General features: G+C 35.6%; 1 protein-coding gene and 1 pseudogene across 10 annotated transcripts in view; one reads left to right on the top strand and one right to left on the bottom strand.

The window, feature by feature from the left end:
* Positions 1–12,641, top strand: part of Klf12 (KLF transcription factor 12) — a 438,833-nt gene that overhangs the window by 39,095 nt on the left and 387,097 nt on the right. For 5 of the 10 annotated variants that reach the window (XM_058580971.1, XM_058580972.1, XM_046449453.2 and 2 more), the window contains exon 2: positions 6,167–6,271. The exons of the other annotated variants lie outside the window; for them this stretch is intronic. The gene's annotated coding sequence lies outside the window, so the exon portion shown is untranslated. The remainder of the gene's footprint in view (positions 1–6,166; positions 6,272–12,641) is intronic. 10 annotated transcript variants of the gene reach the window in all.
* The window catches only part of LOC124096000 (peptidyl-prolyl cis-trans isomerase A-like), a 41,523-nt pseudogene that overhangs the window by 21,390 nt on the left and 7,492 nt on the right, over positions 1–12,641 (bottom strand).

The following is a 12,641-nucleotide window of genomic DNA, read 5'->3' on the forward strand; positions in this document are numbered from 1 at the left end:
ACAAAAATTCATCCATCTCAGATGACGTATTCCTTGAGGATTTAAGAAAACTGAAGTTTCACTGAGTGTGGTTTTATTGTCAAAACCTCTGAAACATCTAACCTGAAATCCCATGTGGGGTTTTAAATCATATGTCAAGAATGACATGGATCTGAAAAAAAAGGAAATGAACTGGTCTTTGTTCTACCTGAAAAATGTGAATTCTCTCGGTCTGGAGGATATATGATCAAAGTTCATAATATGCAGACTTTATTATATCAAATCTCAAATCCATATTAGAATTGAGTTTTCCCATGAAAATTGGACCATACTAAGTGTAAAACAAGTGAAAGAAATAGCACTGCATACAGTGAGTAGAATAATTATAGAATACTTATATGAGGTATTTTGTAGAGAAAACATGTGGCTTCAGAAATATATTTGCTAAGGAGTAATGGGTCAGAAGTTTATCTGGCTGTGGGAAAAACATTTACTGAGAAGTTCCTATGTGCTAGTCGTTGTGCTGCAATCTGGGGCTTCTTCGTCAGCCCTTTCCCCATGGAATACATTATTTGGTGATAGGAAGTCAAATTAGTAAGTGATGCATGTATGCACAGGGCACTGCAGAGTTTGTGGGTGCTCATTGTATTGTTGATCATTTCTTCCCCTCCACAAATGCACGTGAATATACTTTTAAAAGCCAAGAACTATAGATTGATGAATACCTGAAAAATGTAAGTTTTCAAATTGTTATTATAAAACCATTGCCCATTGCTTTCTCAACTGCCAAGGCTCCAAAGTATAGTTAATTTGGATGGAAGAACAAGATATCAAACTTTCTCTACTGTGTTCGTATGTGTATTTGTGGGGAAGCACATAGTACACATGTCAAAGATGTGTACAAAAATCTTTAAAATTAAATAATCGAAACCACGTGATCACAGTTACATTAATCTAAATTCTTAAATGCATATTTGAGTAGCTGATATACAAAATATTGTGCAGTTGTCATATAGTTGTTTTTTAAATTGCTTTCTACTACATTACCTAAATGGACTCTTAAATCTTTGGGAAAAAGAGTCCTCACCTAAGGAAGAAATGATTTTCAAATTGTTTAGTAAGTAACATGCTGAAATCAGAGTGATTGATTGCTGTTTAAACCAAAGTAATGCTTTTTATATTAGTTTTTATTTTTCTTAATTTTACTTTCATGAGACAATTGACCTGAGGTATAATGTATTGATTATAATAGTATATTGATTGTAATAGTTTAATAGTATATTGATTATAATGGTATACTGATTATAGACTCATTCTCTCTCTGTACATACAATCTCTCTATATAATTTAATTATAAATTGTAAATGATTTAATTATACATTATACATAGAGAGTCAACATATACGTATATAACTTTTAGAGTCAGTTTTTAACTCTATTTTCTTTTTAACCTATGATCATGTATTTTGGAAAACCCTAGAATCAGAACATTATTAGTCTTGGAATGTTCCTTAAAACTTAGTCTAATTCTTTCCAGTTATTCCCAAATTATCATAACCATATTGTGTTTACTTAGAGTTTGCAAAATTCTTTTTCATTAAATAGAACCTTAGCTTTGCCTGTATCTATGAGCTTTATATTTTAATTTCTTTACCCTTTAATGTCCTGCTATTTTGAGTGGATGCATGCTAACATTGTTAGAATTATTACCTGGAGGTCAGGTAAGGTATTTGAGCTGGAGAATACTTGAGCATGAACTTCTGGGTGAAACTTTGAGACATGATTCAATATACTAGAGGAAAATATTGTTCACCTTTCTTTAAAAATAGTCATTTTAATATGGTTGTCTCCAAGTTTATATTTTTGCTTCTTTTATCTCTAATATTTTGCTTATCCTTTCATGTGATATTTGGATTGTTTCCACCTTTTGGTGTTGTGAATGATGCTCATGTGAACTAGTATGTACCAGTTTATTGAATACCTCTTTTTTGTTATTTTGGGTGTGTCCCTTGCAGTAGAATTGCTGGGTCCTGTGGTAATCCTCTTTATCTTCCTGGGGAAGCCATCTGGCTTTGACCATGGTGCACCATTTTCATTTTCATTGTCACTGGTCATGTGTTTCTCCATATCCTTGTCAATACTCATTTTATTGTTTTTCTTTTTTATTATTTAAAGCAATCCTCATGGGTATGAAGTGGTATCTCATTGTGGTTTTGACTTGTATTTCCCTAATGACTAATCATATTTTCATGTGCATACCTTTTTTTCTTTTTATATGCACTTCGAAAAAAAATCCATTTAAGTCTTTTGCCCATTTTTTCATTGGAGTCTTTTTGTTGTTGAATCTTAGGGGTTCTTTATGTATTCTGGAGTTTAGACCTATATAAGATATATGATTTGGAAATAGTTTCTGACTCTGTAGGTTGTCTTTTCATTTTCTTGATGGTATAGTACCTTTTACACAGTTTTTTTTTTTTTTTTTTAAGAAATCCCACTTGGTGTTGTACTTTCTATGGGTTTGGACAAATTTATAATGAAATGGGTCCACCATTAGTATGATACAGAGTATTTTTACTACACTAAACAAACTCTGTGCTCTGTTTATTCATTTCTGCCTCCCCCCTAAGCCCTGTTAACCTCTGATCTTTTTACATTTACATTTACAAATTGGGAAGTCATATTTATAACAGCTTAGAAATAACCAAAATGTTCTTTAGAAAAATAATCTGCATTTAGATAATGAAATATTAGAGCAAAAAAAAAAAGGTTATTGAGTCACTAAAATATATGAAGGCAACTTGCATTCATATTACTAAGGCAGAAAGCTACTCTGAAAAGTCTACATGCCCTACAACTCCACTTATATGACATTATGGAAGAGGCAAAATAATGGAGACAGAAAGAGATCATTTTATTATTATTATTTTTGTTGTTACTTACTATTTTGGTTGCATATCTAGATATCATTGCCAAATCCAAAGTCATAAAGATTTATCCCCTGTGTTTTCTCCCAGGAACTTGATTATTTTAGTTTTTACATTAATGTTTTTAATTCACTTTGAGATAATTTGTATATATGATTTGAGTTTTGGGTTCAGAATCAGTCTTTTGCAAATGGATATCCATTTTATCCAGCACTGTTTGTTAAGACTGTTCTTGGTTGGGGGCGGGTAGCTCAGAGGTGTAGTGCTCAGCACCAAACAGCAATGACAACAACAAAAACCCTACTGTTCTTTTCTTTTTGCATCCAACAACATTGGTACTCTTTTTAAAAAATTTGTTGACCCCGATACAAGGGCTTTTTTCTAGACTCTTTTCTATTCCATTGATATGTATATTTATGCTAGTATGACATTGTCTTGTTTATCAGTGCCTTGTGGTAAGTTCTGAAATTGTGAAGTCTGAGCTTTCCTATTTCAAGATAATTTTGACTATTCTGGATCCCTTGCAATTCCATGAAATTTAGAATCAGCTTGCCAGTTTCTTTCTTTCTTTCCTTTATTTTATTTTTTTTGAGACAGAGTCCCTCCATGTTGCTCAGGCTGGTTTAGAATTCTTAGGCTCAGGTAATTCTTCGGCCTTAGCCTTCCCTAATAGTTGGGACCAGCAGCACACACAGCAATCCCCAGCTCCGCTTTCCAGTTTCTACAGAAAAGTCACTTGGGATTCTGATTGGAATTGCATTGAACCTATAAATCCATTTGGGGGAATATTTTCATTTTTATAGTATTAAGTCTTCCAGTCCAAGAACGTGTGATGTTATTTCATTCATGCACATCTTACCTTCATTATTTTATTATTTTTGATGCTATTGAAAATGGTTATTTTCTTAATTTTGTTTTTGGATTTTCATTGCAAGTGTGTTGAACTAGGATTAATTTTTGTGCATTGATTTTGTATCTGACAAATTGTTGAGCTCATGCTAATTTTTACTTTTATTGCATTTCTTAGAATTTCTATATACAGAATCGTGTCTTCAACAGAAGTGTTCATTTTATTTTTTCTTTCCAATTGAGATACCTTTTATTTTGTCTAATTACCCTGGCTAAAACCTCTAGTATAATGCTAGAGTGGTGGGAGCAGACATCTTGTTTTCTTCCTATTTCTAGAGGGAAAACAGTATCGTCTTTTTTGCCATTAATATGGTTCTAGTTGTGGGGTTTTATGCAGATGCTCGTATCATGTTCTATTCCTTTCGTACTACAGTGTTTTTTATCAAGAAATGGTGATGAATTTACTGCATCTGTTGATACGATTATATGGTATTGTTTTTGTCTTTTGCCATGGTATATTACATTAATTAATTTTTCAAACGTTAAACCAGTGTTGCATACTTAGGATAAATTCTACTTGTTCATGGCATAAAATTATTTTTATATATTAGTATTTGTGGTTTGTAGGTGTTTTGTTTAGAATTTTTGCATCCATATTCATAAGAGATACCTGTTGTTAGTTTCCTTGTAAGGTCTTTGTCAGCAAGAATTCATTTTAAATGCTTGGATACCTAGATATTTAGGTTATCTTTGGAATTTTTAATTTGTTACAGATGACTTCTGTAATACTTCCTCATGACTGCAAATATTCACTTATTAAATAAAATGGCTTAGGAATTATTATTTAGTTAACTAAAAAATACATAGGTTTTTTTAGGTTTGGAAAGAGAACACAGTAACATCTATTTTTAAAATGGAACCATAGAATTTATTGTATTTGTGGACCTGGTCTGAATTCTCCTCTCCAAAATTTTTTTGGGGGGGAGGGTGATGGTGGAATTGTTTTCTGACTGTCAGTATCTGTGTCTGTGTCTATAAAAGACCCTGTTATACTATCATTTACATGAAAAGCAGTGAATATCTTATAGTATGACTAAACTAAAATGAATTTGATGGAGGTTCAGCTTGGGTTTGTATTTATGGGTTGACTGCTTTTACTGATGTGAAGTGTGTAAAAATTGTACACATTTTGTCACGTTTCTATTAGAGGTTGCAGAATTTTACTGCAGGGGTTTCTTGGACTTAATAAAGTGGCTTATAGTGCAGTCCAAAAATTAAGGCCTACTGTGCTAAAACATCCCCATTTACATACAGTTGAAGTTAATATCTTAATTTTAATTCCTCCTGATTTAACATTTTTAAGTGGTTTTACATGCAGGACCCTATTCAATCATCATCAAAGCCTTGTTTAAAAGAGTTAATATTACCATTTTCATTTGTCAGAAAAACAAATTCAGGTATAAAAAAACCTTAAGTTTACAGATCTATATATTAGCAGAGGAAGAAGGGTAGTAACCCAGATGTTTAGAATCCCAGCCCCATGATCTTTATTGCAAATCAGATTGTTTAGGTAAAAGTTCCATCTCATGACCATATTCTGACTTCTGAATGGTCCTTCTCTTTTTGTCCTTTGCTAGAGTTGAAAGATGGCAGCCAACATTTTTTACCAATGTAATAGTGGCATAAAATTCCTCCAAAGGAGGGTATTTGTCCTTAGTGTAATTTCTGAGCAAAGTAGTAAGGATTGCTGGATGCTTGATACTCGGGCCTGAGTCCAAGCTCCATCTTTCCTGGAGCTTTTTTTTTTTTTTAAATCAAATTCTTATCTGTTCGGAGCTCCATAATTAGAGAGCAGGGCTATGCTATTTTCTCCCTACTCTGTAGGATCCTATCCCCCCTTCCAATCACTCATTCCTGTGAAATTTCTAGGATTAAGAGTACATTGGTAAAATCTGCCCTGGGCCATGGCCCCCATCACTGCTGTTCTTCCAAAGAATGGAGTTGAGTTCAGTAACTGGCATTTCTTCCTTTGTCTACTCATTATTTGTGCATTGATGGTCCTTCATGGATAGCCCAGTTCTGGCTTGTTTTCCACGATGCACTGAAAACACTAATTATATGTTAGTATCTTATACTAGACAGATACCCTCTTTGGGTGCTGCAACTGAAGAACTGACTATTTCCTCTAGTTTATAATTAAAAAAGAAAAAGAAAATCCTGGGTTAAGGAACTTTAAGTGACCTGCTTGAAATGACATGTCTAGAAGCTGGCACAGCTGACTTTAGGTTATCAGCTCCTTGAGAGCAGGTGCATCTTCTTCACTGGTTTGCCCAGCTCCTGACACTTGCCCTGGCCCCTGGTTGCAGCCCAGTAGGTGTTGAATGGATGTTAAATCCCTGCTCCATACCTTGCAGGTGACCCCAATTCTGCTACTCTGAGATTGCTTAAGCAGAAGTTTCTGGACTTTTACATGATCCTAGGTCATCTCAGCACCCAGGGGCCAGCAGCTACTTTCACAGGTGAGAAAATCCTTAAGACTTTTTGTTTTGAGGTTTGCTATTATTTCTGATCTACTTGGGTTTTTGATGGCAGAATTCATGTAGCTGGTGCTTGGTACCTGAAACTGCTTGGGCCAGTCTTTCTACTCCTTGTTCCACAAGTTGTGTTGTCAGAATTAACTCCGTATGAAATTATTCAAAAGAATGTCATCATTCTTCATCATCCTAGGTGATACACAAATAAAAAGATCTAGACAGTATATGTTTTGGAAGATAGAAGAGAGAAGCAAGTAACATTTAACTTTTAAAACAAAAATGCTAGCCGGTGATAGTCAACCCCAAACCTTGTTGATTTCTTTAAGCTAACAATTTTTTAAAACAAATTTGGTTTTTAAAATGTAACTCATCAATTTATATTTATATAAAATATTAGAAACTTAGTGTTTTAGTCATAATTTTTGTGTAATTATATATAAAGATATAAATCAGGCTAAAAGTAAAATTTACTATAAAGTTTACTGCAGTTTTTCCTCATTGAAAATATCATTAAGCTATTATCTTAATTATTATTAATAAATTAAATCAGGGGTTAAGCGAAGCATTAATAATGTATATTCCAATATAGAGAGTTGCTTTTCTGCTTGGAAGCTATGTGATACTATAGATTTATTAGTGTTTGTTCCACCAACAGTGTATCCCAGAATTACCTGAAGTGTGTGCTAAAAATGCAGTGTCCTGGGCCTAACCTTGTTTGACTAAATCAGAACCTTTGAAGGTTGTATGTTAACACTATCCCATTCTCCACTGACTATGGTGAACTTTTTTCCCCCCTAAGATTTACTTTATTTAAAAAAAAATCTTTTTGTAGTTATAGTTGGACACATGCCTTTATTTCATTTGTACATGGTGCTAAGGATCAAACCCAGTGCCTCGCCCATGCTAGGCAGGCACTCTGCCACTGAGCTACAGCCCCAGCCCGATTGTGGTGAACTTTAAAGTTAGAAGCCTACTGGCTGGTACGTTGAAACTCATGATCAGCATTCTGAAGGTCTGGGTGGAGTCTGTTCTAGCTAATTTTATGAACATTGTTAGACCTCTCTAAACCTTGATGTTTGTATCTGGAAACGGGAATGATGCTAGTAGTAGTTACCTTCAGTAGGTGTGAGAATGCAGTAAATTCTGTGTAAACTAGTATAGTGCCCGATATAAAACAAGAGGAGACTTGATAGTGGGTTGCCACTGAAATGTTCTAGACTAGGAGCTTCTATAGCTACTGGGTAGAGGCATTGATTCCTACCTCCACTAATCAGGTCTTGGAAAACTCCCAACGCTATTGGTGAAAATGTAGGCTTGTCAGGCATTGGAATCGTCAAGGCTGCTTCTTTGGCTTTCTAATTGGCTGTGCCCTTTTAGCCTTGAGTTTGAATTTTCCAGTAACTTCCATTCAGGTCCATCCCTACTTCTGTTGTGTACCCCACTACTTCCCTTAGGGCCAAAGGCTTGGCAGGAATGTTTGTGATTATTTTCATGGAGTGGTCTTCACATCTGAAAAAACCTTAACTGTGGTCCATTACGTACCCTGTCTTACTCAGTGTTATTCTCTGATCATGTGGGTTTGATTGTAGGTACTTTTCTCTGTATATTTTTCTCCTTAGGTATTTCTCTCCTTTTGTTTGGCTTCTAACTCAATTGCCCTCACCCTTGTCTTGATCATTTAACTGGTCATGATAATACAGCTGTAATGTATTATTTGGGTCTCATGTTTATATAAAGAGCACGGCTTTTAATCTTTCTGCTTTAAAAAACAAACAACAACAACAAAAACCCTTCTACCAGCTATAATGAAAAGTCTCTATATCCCCACTTTTCCTTTTTGTATGGAGGAGTGAACCCAAGGCATTCTATCACTGAGCTAAGTCCTTGGCCCTGTTTATATTTATTTTAAGACAGAGTCTCAGAGTTGCTCACGCTGACCTTGAACTGTGATCCTCCTGCCTTAGTCTCCCCAGTCACTGTGATTACAGGCATGTGCTACCATGCCTGGCTTTTATATTCGATGAATATTTTTATTAGCACACTAACTCTCTAGTAAGGGGGAAAAATGTTCCCATCCTGTTTCTTTGGCTTCTTCGAGTTGCTGGCTCAGAGTGTGTTTTATTGTTTGATGGAGTAGATAAAATTCTCCTGATGTTTCCGACTCACTCTAAATTTGGAATACACCTTCAGTATTCTTTTTGGCTTTATTGTTTCCTACACATCTATTTAAATACAGTCCTAAAGTTTAAACGGAACACTGTTATTGTGACTAAGAATAATACGTTTAAGGGACCAGTAGATTAGACTTCATTACCATCTTCACAACCATGTAAAATCCAGTATTCCCTCAAAGCATTCAGTACCTTCTAGGGACTACTAAATTTTGCTGTTACCTTGGTAGATGTATGTTGGTTACTTCCAGTGATCTATACGTGTGGAGTAGTGGGAAGAACTTGACTTTTAAAATTTAAACTTCATGGGGTCTTCCTGAAACCCTGATGTCAGTAACAGGGTCAGAACAGAATGATCTCATGCCTGATCCTATTGCATTTGTAACAAAGAACACTGCTTTTAGTTTTTATGTTGAGACTTCTGTGAAATTAAGAAAGCCTATAGCTCATCCCCCCTTTTAACAGTGAATGGTTGATTTAATGCTTTATTTCATTTTTCTTTGAAAGTTTATTGGAAAAAAATCTTTATATTTGCTTTATTATTCTAGGTATTTATTGGGTTGTGAGACATATGATATCAAAGTCACTGAATTGAATGTAACTTATTTTTTTGTAGTGAACTTTTCATATTTGCATATGTGTTTTATAATGTTAAGATAGATGATTTTGCCCTTCGAATTATTCTTCTACATTTTAGGCCCTTGTACATATATTTGTGATTTTCTCCACTCTAAAATCCCCATTTTCCACTCCTAACCTTACTTTGTTCTTTTTTTCTAACAATTCCAACTCTCAAAATCTCATGCCTACTTCATATGCCACCTGCTTCCAAGAAGCCATCTTCTTTCTCAGAGTCAAAATAAATGAGTTCTTTTTCTGCATTTTAATTTGTGTGCATTGGGACTTTTTGCCTAGATTTCTATTTCACAGCTATTTCATTATTTAAAAGATAGATCTAGACAAACCTATAAAATTACCATTATTCAAATATTTTTGAGCTACAAAACATAGGAGATTCTTACAGTTGAACCTCATACTTATTTCAACACTAACTGGATAAACTTGAAAATAAGATGTGCTCTGAGTTACTTAAAACACATATGGACTTGGATTTATGTGTCTTTCCACAGAGAGTAGTTTTGTAGATGAGAATGTGTTGGATAAATACCTATTGAAATGAATTCAGTTGGATTTGTCTAAATTACCATTACTCTTCCTAAATCACTTAATAATTAATGATCTAGACAGGATGCCCGGTATGTGGGCCACACCTTTTGAAAGCCAGGATATTTGAGTACACTGTGTACTTTGCCTAACCCTTTTCAATATCATTGTCAGATAACTGAAGTTAAACTCCTTGTCTTTAAGTCTCTGGTTCTTATGTGTTAGTTTTACATACTGGATTACTTTTGTGGAAGGTTTTTTTCTTTAGTTTGCCTGTTCTGGTCCTAATTTGCTTTACTTCATGCAAAAGTAGCTATTCTTTTATTTTTGCTTTTCCAACTAAATTTTTTTTTTTTTACCAACCCAAGTCTTGCCTGAAGGTCTCTCAGTGTGTTCCCACCCCTGCACCCCAGGAAAATGCTCCCTGGCTTTGTTTGTTTAACCGTGGAAAAATAATCCTTTCCTTCTTTTGAAGTTCTATTCTGTACTGGCTAAAGGTCCAGTTAAATCACAAGAGATAAAAGTTACACTGACAATCTTGGATGTTCCCTGCCCTTTTGCCAGAAATAGCAAACCAGATACTCATCTTGAACAAAAATATGTACATGTTCAGCTTCACTGAAACATCTTGTATCTGCTCATTCTTAGAAGTGGGATGGTGAGGCTGTCCATAGGGGTTAGAGGGGAAGGAGTTCGAGGAGGAGACAAGTGTGGTACTGAGTTAATGGGGAAAATTATGCCTTTTCTGTATGGATAGACTCTTTAATATTGTATAAGTTCTTTCTTAGATACCTTTAACACTGTGTAATTTCCTTAAAGTATGTTCATTAGCTCAAACTTTTTTTTTCTAACCAGAAGAAATTTTCTATGAGAAAAGGGTGTTATCTGTGGAATCTATGTATGTCCATACATACATACAGGCATGAAAAGCCTCCCTTTATTCTGCTGTTTTAATAATTCAGCAAAACAGATAGTTTTTATTGAGTTTGGATTTAAGCTTAGGAGCAGAGATCAGTGTTTCCCCAGTGCTTATGCTGGTGGTGCCTTGCACATGGCACATTCATAACTGTGTGTTGAGTGAATGATTGATGGTTGAGTTTCTGCTGGTTGCTTAATACCATGTGATGAGTTTCAAAGAGCAGAAAAAAAAATAGAATAATAGTAAGCATGGTCCTTGAAGTAAGTCAGAAGTTTTTTTAGTCAGCCTTTTCACTGTTGTGACTAAAGATCTGACCAGAACAATTATAGGGCAGGAAAAGATTATTTGGGGGCTCACGGTTTCAGAGTTCTCAATCCAGAGATAGCAGGCTCCATTCCTTGGGGTTCAAGGTGAGGCAGAACAACGTGGTAGAAGAGTGTGGCAGAGGGAAGTAACTCACATGACAATGAGAAAGCAGAAGGATGGACTCCACTTACTCCAAAGCATGTCTCCAATGACCACGTACTCCAGCCACACCCCACCTGCCTTCAGTTACCACTCCATTAATCCCTTCAGGTGACTAATTCACTAATTTTTTTCCTGAACCTTCTTGCATTGTCTCACATGTGAGCTAATGGGGGAGCTCTCACATCCAAACCATAACAGAAGTAGAGGCAAAGATAAGTGCATACAACAGGGAATGATTAGTACTGGAATCTGGAGCACTTAAGGTACTTTTCAGTAAAGAGGAGACAGGTGAAGGGGGAACAGCACTGATAATGTCATCTTGTAATTACTGAATACCTATTTTGCACTGTTTATTGTGCAATTTTTGCACGCATGACCTCGGTGAATCTTGGTGACATGTCTGTGATTATTAACGTCCTTCTTATTTCTCCATGATCCAGTCAATTTTCGGTACCTTACTAAAGATCTCCTCCTGATCATGTGGGAATATTTTGAGAACTATCATCCTCCTTTACTGCTTTGCTGTTTAACTGCTAGTTTACAGAGTTATCTGGACCAGGATTGGTTCCTTTGGTAGTCTTGTTCCAGACCCTCTTGACAGCCAGACACCCAGTAGAAACTTGGGGGTCTTCCTAAACCAGAGTGTAACACAGACACTGTTGCTCAGAGGGCTGCACCCTCCCAAATCACCTCAGCAATGGGAAAGGGAACATCAGGGAGATCTCAAGGCTTTCTTTGTCTTTCCTTTCATCAATAACAATATTAAAATCCATTCCTCTTTTTAGTGACATTTTAAATCCTGATTTATTTCCATTATAGGAAATACTTTACATCTATAAACAGTTATGAAAAACAAAATAAGCATTGAACATGGCTGCTGTTGTGTCTGAGTTACTTCCAGTTTGGAGAGTGATATCATGATTTGATAGGCTCATACTGGTTCTAGATCCATCACCTGGGAAACTTTTTATAAATACCAGTTATTGTAGTCCAATGTCCAGAAATTCTGAGTAAGTTTGGGATGGGAAATTAGAAAATCTTTTTTGTTTACTTATCTAATACCTTCCTCTCTCTAAACCATTTTTATGCATCGGAACTGGTTCAGTAGCATTAAGTCTATTCCCGGTGCTGTGCCGTAGACCTCAGGACATTTCATCTTCTATAACTGACAACTTGCCTGTATCTGCTGACAACTCCCTATTTTCCTCTTTCTCTGGCCTGTGGTAACCACCATTCTACTTTGTTTCTTTGAATTTGACTACCTTAGATACTTCAGTATTTGTTTTTATAACTGGCTTTTTTCACTTAGCATAATGATCTCAAGGTCCATCCATGTTGTGGAATGTGACAGGATTTCCTTCTTTTTGGTACCAGGGATTGAACCCAGGGGCACTTCACCACTGAGCCACATCCGCAGCACTTTTTAGTTTTTATTTAGTGGCAGGGTCTTGCTAAGTTGCTTAGGGCCTCACTAAATTGCTGGGGCTGGCTTTGAACTTAAAAGCCTACTGCCTCAGCCTCCTGAGCTGCTAGGATTACAGGCATGTGCCACCGCACCCAGTGATTTCTTTCCTTTTTAAAGCCATATAATATTCTGTAGTGTGTATACTGTCCATTCATACTCTGGTGGACA

The sequence above is a fragment of the Marmota monax genome, unplaced genomic scaffold (genome assembly GCF_021218885.2).
Source record: "Marmota monax isolate L192 unplaced genomic scaffold, Marmota_monax_Labrador192_F-V1.1 WCK01_AAM20220418_F8-fsc00137, whole genome shotgun sequence".
NCBI classification, from domain to species: Eukaryota; Metazoa; Chordata; class Mammalia; order Rodentia; family Sciuridae; genus Marmota; species Marmota monax.